This window comes from Pteropus vampyrus, unplaced genomic scaffold (genome assembly GCF_000151845.1).
Source record: "Pteropus vampyrus isolate Shadow unplaced genomic scaffold, Pvam_2.0 Scaffold26, whole genome shotgun sequence".
Lineage (NCBI taxonomy): Eukaryota > Metazoa > Chordata > Mammalia > Chiroptera > Pteropodidae > Pteropus > Pteropus vampyrus.
The window spans coordinates 10,307,000-10,326,995 of NW_011888807.1; the positions used below are offsets into that span (position 1 = coordinate 10,307,000).

Below are 19,996 nucleotides of genomic sequence, written 5' to 3' on the forward strand. Positions count from 1 at the left end.
AGAAGTCTAATTTATCTTTTTTCTTTTGTTACTCGTACTTGCGGTGTCATATTCAAGAACTAAGGTCACAGAGATTTACCCCTGAATTTTCTTCTAAGAGTGTTATAGTTTAGTTCTTACAATTGAGTCTCGATTCCATTTTCAGTTAGTTTTGTACAGACAGTCCTCAACTTGCAATGGTTTGATTTATGATTTTTCAACTTTGTGATGGTTTAAAAGCAATATACATTCAGTAGAAACTGTAATTTGAATTTTGATATTTTCCCAGGCTAGACCTATATGGTAAGATACCCTCTTGTGATTCTAAGCATAAGTGGTGGCAAGATGCAGCTCTTAGTCAACCACTTGATCATGAGGCCAAACAGTTGCTACTCTAAGTGTACTGTGTTGCTAGTGAATTTTGGATATTGTATTTTGTGTTTCAGCATAATATTCAATAAATTACATCAGATATTCAATATTTTACTATAAAATAGGCTCTGTGAAAGATGATTTTGCCTGACTGTAGGCTAATATAAGTGTTCTGAGCACATTTAAGGTATGCGAGGCTAAGCTATGAGGGTCAGTAGGTTAGAGTTATTAAATGCATTTTCAACTTGTGATATTTTCAACCTACAATGGGTTTATTAGGATGTAATCCCATTGTAAATTGAGGAGCATCTGTATATGTTTTGAGGTAAGGGTTCAGATTTATCCCTTTGTATGTGGAGATCCAATTATCTTAGCATTATTTGTTAAAAAGATTATTCTTTCCCCATTGAATGGTCTTGGTCACCCTTGTCAAAAATCAAGTGACCATGGAGACATGGGTTTACTTTCTGTTACATTGCTAGCCATGTTAGAAAATATTATTTTAGTTAAGTGATTTAGTTAGGGTTAGGAGGGAGACCTATAGAATCGTTTTCCTGTTTAGCGTAGGTACTTCCCATGCTCCCACACCATGGACTGGTTCAAGTGGAACATCTTAAGATTAAAGATTATGTTTTAGGGTATAGAAAAGAGTTCCTAAAGTCAAATAAAACATTACTTCTAGGGAATTCATAAATGAATTCTATTGTAATCAATAGTGGCACAACATGTGACAGTGAACTGGAGTTTGAGTTCTAAGAGAGCTCCACATGTTTGTCAACATTGAGGGATATAGTTCAGTGTACTATCCAGTTAACTGAGAGCCATTCTTCTCCCATGGGATACATTCCTTCCTCTGATTATTGACTGTATTGTATTAATATTTCTCTCCTTTTTTTTTTTTTTGCTTCCTACTATGTATATGTTCTTTCTAAGCAAGTAATATATCTTTTCTCAGCTATAACCATCAAATTTTCTGTGCTTTACAATCACCAAAAGATTAGAAAATAAAGGGATGTTCAAATCCAGACCAAAAACAAACTCAGGTAAAATTGCATAGAGCTCAATAATATAAGTCACAGTAAAGATAAATACATTATTTCTAGGTCATTATTCCTATAATGTTTACTTTTGGTCAAGTATAGATGGCAAGAATTTTTAGAAATTTTCAGACCCAATTGTTTTGATAGAATTTAATATACTCTTAACTTATAATGACCGAATAAACTAAAAATAAAAGGAGAATTTGAAACAAATGAAATTACATATTGTCAAGGATCTGTGGACTAGCTACAAAGATAGATCATATGTTAGATCATTTCCTAGAACTCAGTTTTGAGTGGTAGACTTTAACATGAAGAGTAAAAGACGAGAAGGGGCCCAGCTAGATAGAAATGACTCAAGCAGAGCAGCTCTGCTCTTGAATGTTTTATATAGTTTCTGTGCTGGACTTTTCCATAAAATTTATTTTGGAATAATTGAAAGGTTTATATTGCTAAAAATAAGTAGATTGGTAAATAAATGACTATATTTAATGCCAGTGTATTAGGCCATAAAGTATACCACATTAGTCAATATATTTCAATAAAAGTAGAAATAAACAAAAAGTTTAAAGGAAAATATAATACCCACTATCCAATATCTCCCAAATAACAGTAGAATTAAAGAAAATAATGAAAAGTTATAATTATAACCTATTTTGAGGAGAAATGAAAACACTGTATCAAAAGTTATCTGTTATAGCTAGGACAATAATGACTGGCAACTTTTCTCATGTTGGTTCAGCATCTGATTTACAGAACACAGAAAGTGACTTAAATGCCTATTTTCTTAATTCTCCCAAGTAAGGTACATAATGAGTACTATGCTAGATGCATTGAAGGGAAGTTAATTTATTGCATACAGTGGATCCTTAAGGGATTAGGGCTTAGTTCTCTTAGTGAACCCTGGCTGAGCATGGCAGGCTTGCCTTTTTATTAAAATGATAATCCCCAATGTTGATAAGGATATGGATAGTTGAGCATTCTCATATGCTTCTGGTAGAGATATGAACTGGAACTGCCTATCCAGAAAGTAGTTTGTTGATCTGTGTTTACAGCCACAAATAAATTAGAATCTTATATCCTTTACCTGGTGAGATCACTTTTTTAAAACTGATAATAAAGAAAGAGATTTGGAAAAGCATTGTGCACAGAGACTTCAAAACAATTTAAAAATTTTTATTATGGAAGTTTCTTAGTATATGGACAAATAGAGATGATCTTTGTCTTAGTTTGTTTGGGCTGCTATATAGAATACTATAGATTGGGTGGCTTATAAACAACAGAAATATATTTCTCACAGTTCTGGAGGCTAGAAAGTATAAGATAAAGGTGCCAGCAGATCCGTTGTCTGGTGAGGACCCTCTTCCTGGTGCATAGATGGCAGCCTTTTTTCTATGTCCTCACATGGTAGGAGGGAGCAGGGATCTCTTTGGAGTCTCTTTTATAAGGGCACTAGTCCCTTTCATGATGGCTCTACTCTCATTACCTAATTACCCCCAAATGCCCCAACTCCAAATACCACGATATAGGTTAATTTATTTCAACTTGTTTCCATCTTAAAGGATTTTTTTCTTATTTTCCCCCCTTTTTGACTTAATAAATTTTCTAATTTTACAAATTCTTTACCTGGTTCTATAGTCAAAATATAAAGTACAATTAGAGGATTACTAATCTAATGTTCTTTCTCCCCATATACATAATTATTTCTTTTCATTTTTTGAGTTACATTTTCATACTTTTTGAAATCATAACTACATATATTTATTTATCACCCTCTTTCTTTCACAAAAAGCATTATAATATAAATATTATTCCCATAATAAAGAAACTTGATTATTTCTATTTAAAGTCACATTTGCCAAAAAAAAATTTTTTTTTGATCACAGAGCCATTTTCTTCTATGAATGCCTTTAAAGTTTAGTAAATGAAGCTCTAGATATTCGATCTGTTCCCTAATTTCCAGAAAGTTACATATTACAGGAGAGAGCACTATTCACTTTAAAATAATAAGATATCAGTATCCCATTGGTTCTGAACTTGGTGACACTTAGACATACTCTACATTTTGTTCTTGAAAAGCACAGCTAACATAAACTAATGTATGTTAAGAGCACTTTCCCCTAAGAAATAATGCTGGAGGTCTTAAGATCTTTCCCAGGGTGCCAACTGCCAGCAGAAGTTGAAGAAAGGTGATTCCCAGGTGCTCAGTTGAGTGGAGGAATTATCTGGAGGGGAAAATAGAGAAGATGATTGAAAAACACAAGGGCATATGTCGGAAGGACTACTGTCTTTCACACCCAAAGGCTGTGTGGTCCTCCCATAATCCTGGGTAACCGCAGTGCCACAGGGAGTTCTAGTCCTGGCCCACACAACTTGGTAACAGAGTGGATGCTTCCTTGATATGAGAGAAGTCCCCAAACTTCCATCTAGACAAGCCAACTTCGCATTATAAATCTGTGTAAACTCTGCATGATACGAAGTTTGAAATAATTAAATAACATTGTATGATGCAGAAGGTATTTACTTGCTTTTAGGAAATGATGTTTCAAATATTTAACAACAGGACATGAGAGACATCCACTCAAATGGAAAGAAGCTAAAATCTGTCATATGGGCCAGTACTGGCCTTATATTAGCCCTGTCTGCTGCATGCATAATGGGTCTTGTCTCACTGCTTGGTGAGGCCTGCGTGTGCCAGGGGTTGACTCAGGTGTAGACCATGTTCTTCAGCACACTGGCATTTCATCAAAGATACAAGGATCTGTATAGTAAGTTGGGACCGTTTTACCATACATATGGAAAATGTATATTAAACTTAATTCCACAGAAATGAGGTTGCTAAGTGCTGATACTTTACTATGAGTTAAAGAGTTTGGGAATATTTGAAGGAGGCTGACATTTAAGAATTTTATGTGAGGATTATTACATTAGAAAAAGAAAGGTTGTTGGGTATGAGATAAATATAGAGTTTGTGTGCCTGATGCTGTGACCTTAGTTAATGTTTGATCGTCTGTGCTGAACGTATGTTCGCAGTTCATATTAAACTGCTCATCACACACCGTTTCTTTCCCATATCTTGATTTAAATCTTGTCTGCTGGTTTTGAGTTATGGACAAATAGAAGCTTTTGCATTATCAAATATGATGAAGTTCAATCTGTTCATAATAAAATACTTATTAATTTTTTTGCTTTAAAAATGTGTCAGATTATCTTAACTTGATAAATATCAAATGTCTTAGAAAATGTTATAATAAAGTAATTCTTGCAAGCAAGAAATATGTCCTTAAAATTTTACTATAACTAGAAAATAAACATACATTGTTTTGGGGGTACCTAACTCTTGAACCCAGGAATGTCTATGTTATGATAGGATATGAGGCATAGATAGGAAGATGAGTTAATATGTTAACATTTAAAAACTTTAATATTACTTTTCTAGGTAAAAGCCTTTATCTTTTTATTCATTTTTTTGATCAGTGGTTCATACATTTTAACCAAGTAATCTCTTGGTGAGAATATTCTACAAAATATTACCTATAGACATTAATAACAGTATGTTGAGTAATGGTCTTAATATGTATTATCTTTTCATGTTCAAATGATCAGTTTTTGTTCCCTCACAGTAATACATTCAAGTTTCTTAATATTTCAGATCTGTTCTATAATTTTTATCACACTGCTCATCTTCTGAGCTTTATAACCCTATTCATTCCCAAATCCTAAATTCCAAATTTCATCTGAGTAATATTTGCCTTGAAGGATTATTAATGATATTTTCTATTTCAGAATTTTCTTGACCTGTTGATTTAGAACATTATTTTGTAGTCTGTAAACCTAATTTAATCTAGGAAATCAATCACAAAGCTATGCGTGGAGAACACTTAAACACACTGACTGAACCAGGCAGTTGTTTCTAAAGTGAGGTCCGTAGGCCAGTAGCAAAAACATTACCTGGAAATTTGTTAGAAATGCAAATTATTAGGCCACACTTCAGATCTACTGAATCAACAGCTCTGAGGGTGGGTTACAACAATCTTTTTTAATAAAATCTCAGGTGATTCTGGTGTGAGCTAAAGTTTGAGAGCCACTGAATTACAAAACTCTCAGTGTGATACTCTGTGCTTGATAGAGAAACAAATAATTGTCACATGTCATGATGGGATATTGTTGGTCTTATCTTGAGGCCTACGTAGGGATACAGACTGCATTTTAGAATCATTTATCATTATTATTGTTATTTATTTTGGGAAAACCATTTGAGAGAGAAGCTGGTTTTATTGGAAAAAAATCTTTCATATATCTGCAATATAGTAGAACTGGGTATTTTGGTTCATGTCTATATTTTAAATGGAAAAAAAAGTAACACCATTTAGTAAAGGAAGGAGAATGAGGAAAATTCAAGGCTGGAAAAGGGTTGGAGAAAGAGTCTAGGAGATGAAAGGTGCTGGTGGTGATAAGCCTGAAGAGGGCTTTACATGAGGAGAGAATTGTCCAATGCAAAAAGCTGAAGTTGTTTCATGAATGTATGCCTTGCAAACCTGTCTCTTTCTCTCATATGAAGTTTTTAGTGTATTCTACATTACTTGTAATGGTTGGTAGAATAGATTTTATTTTGAAGCATATGTGAAGATATTTTAAACCTTGCTTTTAAGATTGTTTGGTAGTTTGTCAAGGTGTACCTGTAGTAAAAGTCAACACCTCAGTTTCCATAGTTTCCATGAGGAAGAGGGGGGCTAATAAAATGAACTCTCGAAGATGATAGAAAAACATTTTTATTCACAATGTAGAATTAAAAATAATCAACATGTGCTTTAGGAAATTTAGCCTTCTATGATATCATAAAAATAAAATGGGACTCAGTAAAAGTATTTTTCATACAAATATTAATATTTGTATGAAGAGCCTACATTAATAGATTTTAAAGCTCAAGTGACTACAAGCTGAAAAAATAGTTCGACTGATATTCAAAAACTACTATTCAAAACCCATTTATTTTTGCCTTGCTGAAAACAACTTTTAAGTAAATCTGCATATATAAATTTCCCATTTAATCAAAGTTTCACTTTTAAAATAAACTCTTATTTACTATTAAATTCGTAGTATAGCCTGTATTAGAAATTTTACTATTCATTTTGATGTACTGTTACTCAATTAAACCTCTTTTTGAGCTATGACTATTGTTTTGAACACTAATTTTGGGTTTGACATTGAGCAGAGCCTGCATTAAGCACTCAGTACATATTTAATGAATGAATGAAAGAACTAATGAACTGTACCCTTTATTTTCAGATCAAACTAAGCAGGAAATGATCTGCTACTTGTCTTAAGTTTATTAATTGTCCTAAGTGATTAGCTTAAAAAAGAAATTCAGTAGATTTATAAACTGTTACAGCACTCAGATATTCACATTTGAAGATTTTAGGGGCAGGAGAGTATAATACAGAGCCCGGTGAGATGCTCCTGAAAATAGATTGCCTTTAGACATTTTCAGGTGTTCTCATGATGGGAAGTAGAGAAATATGTAGAAAGACCTTTATTTAAATGTTGTTTCTTGCTCACCTTTACTCCCAGTGTTTAGACTGGCAGAGAGTGAAGATGCTTAGAGATGATGGAGTGAAAGAGTTGGTGCTTAAAGGACGAAATCATGGCATTAAACAAGCTTTCTGATGTTTTTATTATATCTTTAATTAAGAATCCAGTGTCATAGCACTGCAGTGTATAGCATCACAGAGCTGCTTATTTATTTATTTATTTATTTATTTTTTAAAACCATGAAACATTTTAGGCATAAACAAAAAGGGAAAAATGTGATAAGCATCTCTATGTATACCACCCACCTTAAGAAATAAAATATTACTGATATTATTTAAGATTCCTGTGTTCCTTTTGCTTTATTCTGTGGAGATCACTATAGAATTTGATGTTTAGCATTCTCATTTCTCTTTTGATATTTTTTCTTTATACATCTAATAGATTGCCATTTCGCATATTTCTCGAACTTGATATACATGGTATTCTTCCATAACCCTTTAAAGTTAACTGTTATGTTTTGGCTATTGATACATTTGTTCTAATCCATTCAGTTTATATTATTGTATAGTATACTGTTTAATTATACCACAGGGTATTTACCCATATTGTGCGTGATTTAAATTTTGATAGCCTGCATTTTTTTTCATTTTTTGCTATTTCAAACAATTCTTCAGTGAACATTTGTAGATGCTTTCTTGTGCACATTTGTGAAAATTTTCCTAGGCTATTACGTAGGAGTAAGATTTCTTGGACCATAGAATTGACATATCTTCAACTTTGCTATATGATGCTAAAGTATTTTACCAACTTATATCCTCGGCTACAATATTATTTTATATCCTTGCTGACTACTTGATATTTTTAAACTTTTAAGTGTTGTTCATCTAGTGTGTGGGAAACAACATCTTACTGTTGTAATTTGTGTTTCCTTAATTACCAGTGAGCTTGAGCATCATTATATGTTCATTGTCCTCCCTCGAATATCTTTGTACATTTTTTATTGATTTTTTTTCTCATTGACTTATAGATGTTCTTCATATATTTCACATTTTTTTCTCTTTCTTGGTATATTCATTACAAATATATTTTCCCATATGGTAGCTTGTCTTATTCATTCTGTCTGTCTGTTTATCCATCTCAATGAAGATAAGTTTATAGTGGTCAAATTTATCAGGCTTTTTCTCAATGTTGTGGGTTTTGTTTTTTTAAATCTTGTTTAAAAAATGCATTTTAAACCCAGGATTATAAATATATTTTCCTGTATTACCTTCAAAGCATTTTACAGTTTCACCTATCAAATTTAAATACTATTCTATGTTCAAATTATTCTTTGATACATTATTAGGTAGAGACTATTATTTTTAACTGTAAGAGTAACCAGCACCACTTATTAAACAGTGTATCCTTTACTTACTAATTTTTATGCCATCTCTGTTATATGTTTCCATGTGTGCATGGGTCTGTTGTTGCTCATTTTGGCTTTCTTCCTGGATCTTCAATCCATCTTTCCTTTGTCCCTTATAGTTTATAAATTTCTACCTTTCTTGCTTAAGGCGTTTTTTTTTTTTTTTTTAGATTTGTCTCGTTAAAATCATTTCATGGTCTCGGTTTTTTTTTTTTTTTTTAGATTTCATCTCAGTTCTCCCAAATGCTTGTGAATTTAGGGAGATGTAATATTATTTTAATTATTTTCATCACTTATTTTTTACCATGACATATATCTTATCTAACTGCCTAGAATGCATTTCTATTTTTTTCGTATTATCTCTCATTGTTGAAGGTATTTCTTAAAAAAGGTCCCATCAGTTTCCTTTATGTTCTATTTATTGATAGACATATTTGAGTTGAAAGTACAATTGAGAATGTTGTAATCCTTCATATTAAGATGCAAAAGGCAAACTTTCAAATGCATTTCTTAAAAATATATTAAGATTTTTTTTCTAAATGCCTGGTATTTTGGTTAATACCTTGGAATACTCAATAATTTTTAAGAAATTTGATTCTGTACAGGTAGGCAGCATGTTATTCTGTGCTTGAAGTTCATTAAATCTTGTTTAAAAAATCAGTCTAATCAGGCTTTGTTAACTAATCTTCATTTTTTTTTAGATGATTGGAATCCCTTTTCCTACCCATATAAAAAACTGGATTATGGAAAATGGGAGCTGTATATACCACCGAAGCAGAATAAATCTCTAATAGTACTGCATGGATCCAAATTAAAGGTACTTTCCCTTCCTCCTTTTTTATTTGAATTTATTTTTTTATCCTGTTAGTAAAGTTTGAGTTAAAATGTGAGAAGGTAATACAATTCATGATAATTGTGGGAGAAACAATCTAAATGTTCAAATGGAGGATATTTAAGAAAGGGCATCCACAAATCAGAATGTGTTAGATTAGAACTGTTTGGATAGGGCCAAACTAAGTTGTGTTATCAACTTTGGAAACTTTATGAAAGGAGTGATTGGGTAATTGCTAATAGCTTAGCTTGGAAAACAGAAAGTTTAATAGAAACATAAAAACTGTCTTCAAATCAGCAAATGTAGAGAGAATTTTTACTTGTAAAGAGATCCTTTATAAAATTGACTTTATGATGAGCCACATGAATGTGGAACAAGATACTGTGTTGGAGACACATGCATTTTGGGACATGCTTTCTGGTTATTCCCCTTTCTGGTCTTTGATGCGGGGGTTCTTGTTTCTCCTGTACTGTGGTAAGGGTGCCTAGATTAGCCTGTCAGAAGCAGGCTGAGCCTCCTCTGCACTCTGTGTTAGCTGACCATGTGGTCTGTATTCACAATCTTCAGAGCCCATAGGCCTCTCCTGTTTCCACAAGGGAGGTGCAAGGGTTGGTCCTGAAGTCTGGATTACAGATTTGAGGCATTTGATTATATAACAAGCTATTCAGATCCTTTAACATTTACTTAATGTTAGCCCATGCTCATATAATTATATAAAATATTTCCATGTTCCTTCTTTCTATTTCCCTTCCTTAGACATGCAATAACTTTCATAGCATTTATCATGATAAATCCTGTGACTGAATTATTATTTTTGTGAGCTTTTGTTATTTAACATTAATTAGAGTTAAAGTATATTTAAAATCAATATGGAGTGTGTGTTTTGCAAGTTTTTTTTTCACAAAAAATGAAATTATAAATGTATCTGAAAATTACTGAAATATTGCCACACATAATATAGTTACCAGAAGAGCATATTGTCTGCAGTAAAGAGACATTTAACGTAGAATGGCAGCCAAGGTTCTTTATAATCTGTAGTGAAAGGAGAAAAAGTAGCTATAGTATACAATAAGAGGGATTTAAATTTAATATAAATAATCTCTTTTCGAAGTCATTATAAGCTCCACAAGAGCAGGGACCTTTGCTGTTTTGTTTGCTAATATTGTATATTCTCAATTCTTAGAAAAGTGCCTGGCAAAGAGTAGGCACACAAAAAATACTTATTGAATGTTAAAGTATTTTTAGGCCTAATCTTTGAAAGAATAAACTAGACAGCTTGATTTGTCTCTGGTTTATAAAGCCTAATTTTACAGAAATTGTGAGGCAAACCAACTATTATAGTATTGATTTCATTGTCACTTTAGATCACTTTAGGTCATTGTCACTTCTAAGTCATTTTTGTTTGGTTGGTTTTTTTAAGAACTAAACTTATCAGTTTTTTAAAGTGCTGATAATTTTTCCTTCCTCCTTAAATTAGAAAATTTTGTGAGATCTAACATTGTTTCTACTTTTTGCATTAAATAGAGAATGAATTAATTTTAGTATGTTGTTTTTATACATGTGACATTATAATTACTAGGAATTAATGATTACTACTATATATTGGGAATAATGATAGGCATGTGCCTCTACCATCTGATTGCAAATCTTTTATACTTTCTGCTATGGTCTGAATATTTGTGTCCTCCCACACATTTTTATGTTGAAATCCTAATGCCAGATGTGATGGTACCAGTATCTGAGGCTTTGGGAGATGATTAGATCATGAGGGTGGAGCTCTCATGAATGGGTTTAGTGCCTTGTAAAAGAGGCTCCAGAGAGATCTGTAACCCTTTCCACCATGTGAAGATACAATAAGAAGTCTGTGACCTACAAGAGGTCCCTCAGCCAATAATACTGTCACCCTAATCTCAGACTTACATCTTCCAGAACTGTGAGCAATACGTTTCTGTATTCATAAGCACCTAGTCTGTGGTATTTTGTTAGAGCAACCCAAATGGACTAATATGCTTTCTGTACTATGCTATATACTATACTATGCTTTCTTTCAAAAATTTATCTTATTGTATGAAATGAAATAATCCTATAATAAAAAAATGTGGCTTTTAAATTTTCACTTGCCTTTTAAAATCATGTTAACATTAAACAAGTATCAAGTAAACTGTTGTGTAATCTTTGTTAATATTCTCTAAAAATTTTAGTGAAGATAATTAGCTGGAAATTTAGGCCCAAAACATTATTTTGTAGTGTTTAGATGTTTCAAATATTGAGGAAACATTTAGATACTATTATGTTAATATAATGATATAATTAGTTTTTTATTTATGAGAAATGATACATCAGATTTTCTTTGGGGGAGGGGTTAAATTGTCGATGAAAAATCAACTAATGAGGTTTTTGGCCTTTCAATCTAAAGTTGTTCCTAGGTAGAGTATATCCTGGTATTTAACAGGCTTGTTTTAAATTGCACTTGAACATTTATTGCAATCCACAAGGGACTGACCTTTATAATCAACTTGAGGATGTTTCTCTTATGAATCATCTGGTAACCATTAAAAAAAAGAACTGTTACCAATCGTTGAATTAATAGCTTTGTTTTCTCTGTTAAAACACCTGGTCTTTTCAATTGAACACTTTGGAAGATGACACCTGTTTATATGGTCATGTAAATGTCTCTTTTCTATGTTTTTAACTGAGTTTACCAAACAGAAAATATTTTAAAGATAAAATAATATTACAAGATGAATTAAACATTCAAGGCTTTAAAGATAAAAACAAAGAATAGAAGAGTACATTTCTAAAAGATGAGCCATATATTACATATGTCTTTAGCACTTTTTCTTCTGGATGCATAGCCAAACTAATTTATTTAAAGGTATTTCTTAGTTCACTCTTTGAAAATATATACCTTTAATAACATACACGTGTATGTATACACACACACACACACACACACACACACACATATATATATATTAAAAAACTCAAGTTGCTTCATAGAAATTTGACACAGTTACTGGATGTCTACTGTACCTGATGTATTATGCTTTTACTAAATTGTTATATATATGTAGGTTGTGTTTTTTTTTTTTTAATTCACCCCCCATCTTCCACCTCTGACCTATGGATGTTGCCATCTCCCCTTAAGAACTGGATCTCTGAAGGTGGGACATCTCTTCCCACTGAAGGTGGGGTGTATCCTCCCACGGGCTTGCAGTGTGCATTCAGGGCCTGGCCTGTGCCTCTCTGCTGGGGCTTGAACCCAGGACTTTCTGCATGTAAAGCAGATGTGCCAACCACTACTCTATGGAACCACCCCGGTTGTGTGTTTTAAAAATAAAGTGCTATTGGAGCAAAAAAATAAATAAATGATCAGTTTATCCATTCTGCGATGGCAACAGGGGAAATAACAGAGGGGCAGCTATATTTAAGTATGCTTGGTAACATGTTTAGAAGTTGACCAGAAAGATAGAGAGAAGAAAGATATTTTAACCTGAGGGTACTGCATGAATAAAAGTATGTATATTGACTAAGTCTCAATAAGAAGCAAATGGCATACTCAAAAAAGGACAGTTTGAATAGGTTTGTGTTTTGTTTTGTTTCTACAAAAGGATGTTTTCAAAGTTGAGCATTTGGGGAATCCACAAAAAAGTTCCAAGGAGGGTGGTTGGTAAGGAGCCTTAGTAGCAACCAAATTGTTACCTTGCCTTGGCCACAGTAACGAGGGATCAATTGCTTGAACCCAGAGAGAGTCAGCTATCTTGAGAGGAACACTCAGCTTTGGTGAGGGACACAATTAACTTATGGTAACCTTGTTGGGAAGGAGTCAGAGGCATAAAGGAAAGGAATACTCTTACCTCTAGCATTTTTCTCCCTTTTTCTGACCTTTTACCAGACCTCAAAATTGTCTAAACCCAATGGAAAGCCAGAGTTCTTGGGAATATGGTCCATATAGATCAGCCTCCTGGGGCAGAGAGCTGGATGAGGAGTAGTCTGTCCTAACTTGTAAAATATAGCTCTGGAAAAGACCTCAGGTAAGGAACAATAAGAGGTCAGGGAAAGTAAACCCAAAAGGTAGGGTGGAGGCAAATTGAAGAATTCCTTATTTTTTTCTGACTCCCATTTTCTCATCTTTCATCATTCTAATAAATAATATTGAGTTAAAAATGATTGAAGAAGACAATTTGGGTGATACAAACAAACACTTGTCGAACTGGGCAGTCTGCATTCGGAGACCTGCAAAATGGGGCAGAAGGCAGAAAGCTTTTATAGGATAAAGAATAAAGAACAAGGAAGAGGACAATAGAAAGTAACTAATTGGCTGGGATCACTTAGTCAATTTTATTTGGAGTGAGAAGGCCCAGAGTTGGCTTGACTGGAAATTGACTGGATATGTTGTGTTTCTGGTCAAGTGGAGCATTTACATGGCCAGTAAGTTATTTAAGTTTTGGTTTGCTTATGCGACACCCTGGGTAGGAGCAGCTCCATCTTGTTTTAGAAACTTTTTCAACAATACCCAAATGACTAGCAATGGCAATTAAAACTGTCTTTTTTTTTTTTTTTTTTTAGCGTTTAGGTTGTTTGTGTAGTTTAACTTTGTGTCATCAATCAGTAACAAAATGAACTAGAACAGAGGTTTCTTGATACCAGTCATTTAATATTTTCAAAAGACCATGCATTATTAGTCAGCTTGGGCTGCCATAACAAAATATCGTACACTAGGTGATTTAAACAATAGAAATTTATTTTTTCGCAGTTCTGAAAGCTAGAAATCTGAGATCATCCAGCATGGTTGGATTCTGGGGAAAGCTCTTTTCCTGGCTTGTAGAAGTCTGCCTTCTTGTGTGTCCTCACCTGGCACTAATCCTATGATCAGAGCCCCACACTCATGACCTCATTTAAACCTAATGATCGCCCGAAGGTCTCATCTCCAAATTCCATCACATTGGGAGTCATTGCTTCAGTATGTGAATTTGGGAGATGGGGGATACAATTCAGTTCAGAGCAGATCAGGTTGCTTTTCTATTTACTTTTGGATACTACACAATTGATTGGTACAAAAGGGGCATGAAACCTAATACCTATATTTGCAATTTTCTTAGATAAGACACATGAAAAAAGTTAGACTACTTCACATTAGTCCTCATGGTAACACTATGAAAGAAGTTATTTTTATATTTCTATTTCAAGATGAGTTCACTGAGGTTTAAGGAGGTTAAGTAGATGGTAGAACTTAGACTTGAGTTCAGACTTGTCTGACAGCAAAGTCCATGCTTTTAATTGTGATGCCACATGCTGGTCAGGCTAAGGGTTCACAGAGAAAATAAAAGGGAAAAAAACATATAGTGGAAGTAGAACTTGAGCTTCGCCGAGATTTAATGAATCATTTTATACCATATTTGCCTTTGGTTTTTGTATGGACATAATCATCCCCATTTTTCAAGGTGCAGTGAAACAATATTTAAGTTACTTTCTCTGAGAATAGAAAGGAGTTTATCTGTAGAAAGGGTTTGAGTTTAAAAATCAGATTGGTTAAGTGAAAGTAATTACTGAGAGCTGGGTTAAGATTGCTAGGTAGAGAGAATTTTGGGCAGGGATGTGGCATGTTGATAAATCAGTATTTGCTAAGAAGACTAATCTTATAAACTTTATTCATTTCTGGAATATTTTCTTGTATTATTTTGCCTGTTTCCTTCTCTTCACATTTTTTTTTTTTTCACTGTTTCAGTGATTTCTAATATTGAGATATTGGATCTCTTAGATTTTATCATTTTTTTTTTTTCTTAAGTTGCCCATCAATTTTTCTTTCTTTTTCACTTTAATAAGTTACTTTATCTTCCAATTGCTTTTATTTTAGTAATAATATTTTTTCTAGTGACATGCATTCTGTTTTCTCCTATTTTCATAGATTCCGCCCTCTTTAAATGCTCAAGATACTTTTATCTTTTTGAGATTATTAATTATAGATTTATTTTTAAGGTCCCTCCCGCCCTTCTTACTCCCCTATTCCCTACTCTGTTTCTTTCAGATTCTCTTTTCTTCTGTTTCTTTTAGTCGTCTGTCTTTCATGGTTCAGGCTATCTTTAAATTCCTGCTGGTCCATGCTTATATAGTCATATTTTAGAATGAGGTAAGAAAAGACAATTGAAAATGCTGCACACATGTACAAGGCTTTGTTCCTGCTGAACTTCACTGTTTGTAGTCAGAAGATAAGCCAGCCTTTAGAATGTTGGTAGTAAGTGACAGTTTTTTTCTGGAATCATTTATTTTTTCCAGTGATAGATCTTTCAGTTTCCCACAAGGGGTAAACAGAAGGGATGTGGAGTGAAGGGCTTTATATTTGGCTGATGGCATCCATGGATAAGGGCAGGGAAAGTGGATGAGGGCCCCACTTTCTGTAAAACATTAATCCTCCAATTTTCAGTCATGGGTTCATCTCTGCCATCTACTGTGCTCATTGTCTCTGGGTCTAGAGGCTTCTTAGTTCAGTGGTTTTCAGAAATTGAACCTATGATCTCCTGTTTAAGGGGTGGGAAGTGGCATTTGGAGGGATACACTTTTATCTGTACAGGATAGGGAAAAAGCTCTGCTTTAGAGCCTATAGTCACCTGGTGAAACACTGCATCTTAGCTTCTTCCATTGTACTAATGTTACTGTTGGAATTATCTAAAGTCCGTCGAAGCTCTGGTAGCACTGAGAGGTCCTTAGTTCTTTTTGCACAGTAAAGAATTAATTACAGATCAGTGAGATTTAGAAAAAGTAAGATTTATTTATGTTTCAAGGGAGAAATGGATGGGCTACGCCAAAGAGGGCTGTAGCCGCATGGAAACAAAGGGTATGATTAAAGTATTATCCAAAGGAGGGGCGGGTTACAGAGAAGAGGGCTGTAAAAGCAGAAATGGGGAGGTCTGTATTAAATTAGGGCCATGATGGGAGGTCACAAAGGTGGTGCTAAATGATTGACATGCAAGGTCATTTTGATGGACATCTGGCTATCATGTGACTTTCTGCCTACTGCGCATGAGGTTACCCAGAATTCAGTCTGTTATTAGATTCATGAACTTTCAGGCATAAGCATGATACTGTAACAATGGTATAATGAGGCTAGATCACAGGAAGGTTAGTGTAGGACTGATTGCCGCATGAGCTTGCAGCCAGATTAAACCAGCTATTATCTTATTCTTCATTCCTTTGAACCTCAGGATGTAGGGGTAATTTATAACCACAAAATGGGAGTTCCAGGGAGGTCCTAAGGGAGGTTTGGAGGGACTTTCATCTTCCAGTCGCTCATGTCTACAGAACTACCTAACGATAGGAGCCTCCAATGCTGAGTATCTTGGGGATTCTGGGAGGCAAATTGATCAGCTGTTTCAGGTTCTTCTTCTGCAATACTATAGTATAATTTTTTCTTGTAAACATATTTCCTTACCCCTCTAACTACTTTCTGTCTTGCAAAAAGTTGTTGAAATTTCTGGTCTCATGTTGCCTCCTTTCCTGTTCTTCTCTGTTAATATCTTGTATATTCCTTTAATGTTATTTGTTTCAACCGAGGTTTGGTAGGTTTGTCATTATTTAATTCATACTTCTAAATACCCTTCTTTAAATGGAAGAAGAAAAAAAGTACATTTACTGGATAAGAGAACACTTTATAATTCTAGGGCCTCTCATGGATCATTACATACTCACTGTATTCCATGATTATAAGATTTTGGTCAAACTGATTATTTCTTCTTGTGATGGCTTTATGTATTATTACATGTGATAAAGATTTTCTTCTCTATGACCCACAGAAAATCCTTTACTCACTTCATTTGTTACCTGGTTCAACTTAATCAGCCTTTAAGACCCCGAAACATCTAATTTGTAGGGAGAAAGCATAGTTAGAATTAGATGCACTTTTCTTTACTACAGAGATTACAGTTCTTTGTGTTTGCAAAATACAATATGAATGTTAATGAACCTAAATAACATACTAGGAAATGGTCTTCCTCTGTTGATAAGAATAAAGCCTTGTTAATTGATTCATTTTTTTTTCTGAAGCTCTCTAGAATGTTGATAGGAAACACAAAATAAATGTGTAAATTTCCAAAGCAGTCTGTTTCTCAGTCTTTAGAGTAACTGTTTGTCTAGAGGATGGATATATAGAAAGTGGGAGAGTTGCCTTATATTTTGAGCTTGCTCTGAATTAATTTCTTTATCAATTTTTTTTTCTTTCTTAATATCTTGGTTAACACTTACTTAATTTTACATTTTCTGTACTTGAAGCATTGCTCGGTGTACAATGGAATTAAAGAAATAAAAAATAAAATGCCTGCACTTTGAATTTATTGTCCACTTGGAAAAAACTGCCCATAAACAAATGAGTCACTTTAGCATTCTATGGCTGGTAAGGGAGTAGTGGAAGAAGCTTATATTTTTAAAGAATTTTGTGACAGGAAAGGAGGAATAAGCGAATGGAATATGCAGTTGTTTATTTTGATTTATTTGTTAGTGATTTAGTTTTCTTTCTTTTTTTTTTTTTTTTTTTTTTGGCCAAATATTGACAGGGCCAAAAAGGAACCCAATAGAGAAGATGACACAGAGGGATAGACATTGACAGGACAAAGATTAGAGATAGACATTGGGGAAGTATAAAGATGAGGAAGATTAAAGGTCACAGTTTGAATAGTTAGGGAACAATTGTGTGTAGACATGCATTTAAACTTGAAGGAGTTACTGGATGTAAATTAATAAATAGTTTGTCAGGGGTCAATTAGGGAATAAAAAAATATAAAACCAAGTGAGATATCAGACAATTCTATGTGGGAGATAGTGTGGGGGCTAAAAAGATAATTTTCCTCCCACCTTCTAAGTTTTTCTAGCTGGGTTAATAATCAGATTAACAGAGACAGATTAATAGGAGAAAATGTACAAAGTTTATTGCAAATGTACATGCCAGGGGTGTCATAAGGTAGGAGACTCGAAACACATTGAAAATTTGAGGTTTATATGCTATTATAGACAAAGGAGGAAGGGGAAGAGTCTGAGATATGGAAGGAAATAGGTAATTTACAGGTAGCCAAGGAAGAGTGGAACACATGGCAAGCAAATTCTTGCTAGATAACCCAGAAACACTGGGACACAGTAGAGATCTAGCTACCAGGCCTATGCCTGGAGCCTTCCGATCTAATGCTAAGGCAAATATGGTTCCCTTTCTGGAGCAGGCCTTTACATCTGAATCTCTTAGGTAAGAAAGGGGAAGGGTCAAAGGATCTTTCTGAGTCTTCGTTTCTTAATAACCAGCTTAAAAATTAATATCCCCAAAGGCACAGTTTTGGGGTGGCAAAACTTTTTCTCCTTCAATAGTTTGACTTGTATTGACTTATGAAGATATCAGTTGTTTAAGGAGATTAAATAAAATAGTGAATCTATCTCAGGAAATTTTATTCTGAAATATTTCAGGGCAACACAGTTGCTAAACTTTGACAGATATTCTGTTTTGCTTTTTCTTAAACCCTGCATTTGATATTGGATTTACAATAGAAAATGTATATTTGGTCTTCTACTCCATTCATGGTAAGTAAGGAAGCTTCTAAAACCCTTGGAATTTCCTAAGTGGTGAGAGCAATAGAGTTGTCTTTTGTTATATTAATGAAGTGGCTTTTGGAACCACCCAAGGTGTGGGGGGGTGGTTGCTAGGGAGAACCAGCCAAATGTTGATTGCAACTTTTGGCCCCACCCCCAGACCTTAGGGAACAAGAAGGGGCCAGAGGTTGAGCCAGCTACCAATGACCAATGATTTAATCAATACTGCTTACATAATGAAGCCTCCATAAAACCCCAAAAGGACTGGGATTGAAGAGTTTATGGGTGGTGAACACATGGACGTGGGAGAGTGGCATACTCAGAGAGGTTTTGGAAAGCTGCTCACATACCTTGCCCTATATATCTCTTCTTCCTGGCTGTTCTTGAGTTATATCCTTTTATAATAAACTGGTGATCTAGTAAGTAGCATGTTTCTTTGAGATCTGTGAGCTATTCTAGCAAATTGCTGGAGCCCAAGGACAGAGGAGTTGCTGGACCTGCCAATCTAGCCTTCTATCAAAAGCATAGGAAGATAGTGTCAGTGTTGTCGAATTGTAGGACACCTAGCTAGCTGGTGTTCCAGAATTGCTTGTTGGTGTGGAGACACCTGAATCGGAATTGGGTCCCAGAACCTTTAATATAAAAATGCCGAAGTCTTCTGTTTTTAATTAACAAAAATTAACCACTGGTAACAGATCCTAAATGTGACTTTGTTTTTTCTCTTATGTGGTAATGATTCCTAGAAGGAAGGACCTACTGTCAGGTACATTTGTTCTTTCCATATTCTTACTTCTCATTCATTGGTTTCTATCTTCTCCTACTCTGATTTAAAAAAAAATAAAATAGTACAGATAACTGGATGATGATAATTTAATTCAAGACCTATGAATGAAGCAGTGTGAATCTCACTTAGCATTATTAATCATCTGAACTACATATTCACATCAGTATTTCATATAAATACACAAGTGAGTTCTATTGTATCATTGCCTATGATAGGGTCTCAATATTCTACAGTTCCTGAGTGATCATTTGTAGTCAAGCCATGGGTAAAAATACATTCCTGTGCTGTGTACTATCTGAATCTCAAACTTGTTATAAATCACTGTTTTTTGCAGCTTATTTGTTAGCACTTTGTTTTCCGATGGCACATCCTATAAAAATTCTTTTAGCAATGGCTTAGGATCTTATATAGTTCATATTTTATCTAAGATTAAAGTTTACTTATTACAGATATCTATATTTAAAGTTGTTTACTCTCAGAATGTCGAA

At 34.0% G+C, this 19,996-nt stretch overlaps 1 protein-coding gene across 1 annotated transcript in view; it reads left to right on the plus strand.

Annotated features, from left to right (window-relative positions):
* Nucleotides 1-19,996, plus strand: part of GBE1 (1,4-alpha-glucan branching enzyme 1) — a 197,132-nt gene that overhangs the window by 26,400 nt on the left and 150,736 nt on the right. Inside the window, exon 2 of the mRNA XM_023528476.1 lies at nucleotides 9,030-9,145. The gene's annotated coding sequence lies outside the window, so the exon portion shown is untranslated. The remainder of the gene's footprint in view (nucleotides 1-9,029; nucleotides 9,146-19,996) is intronic.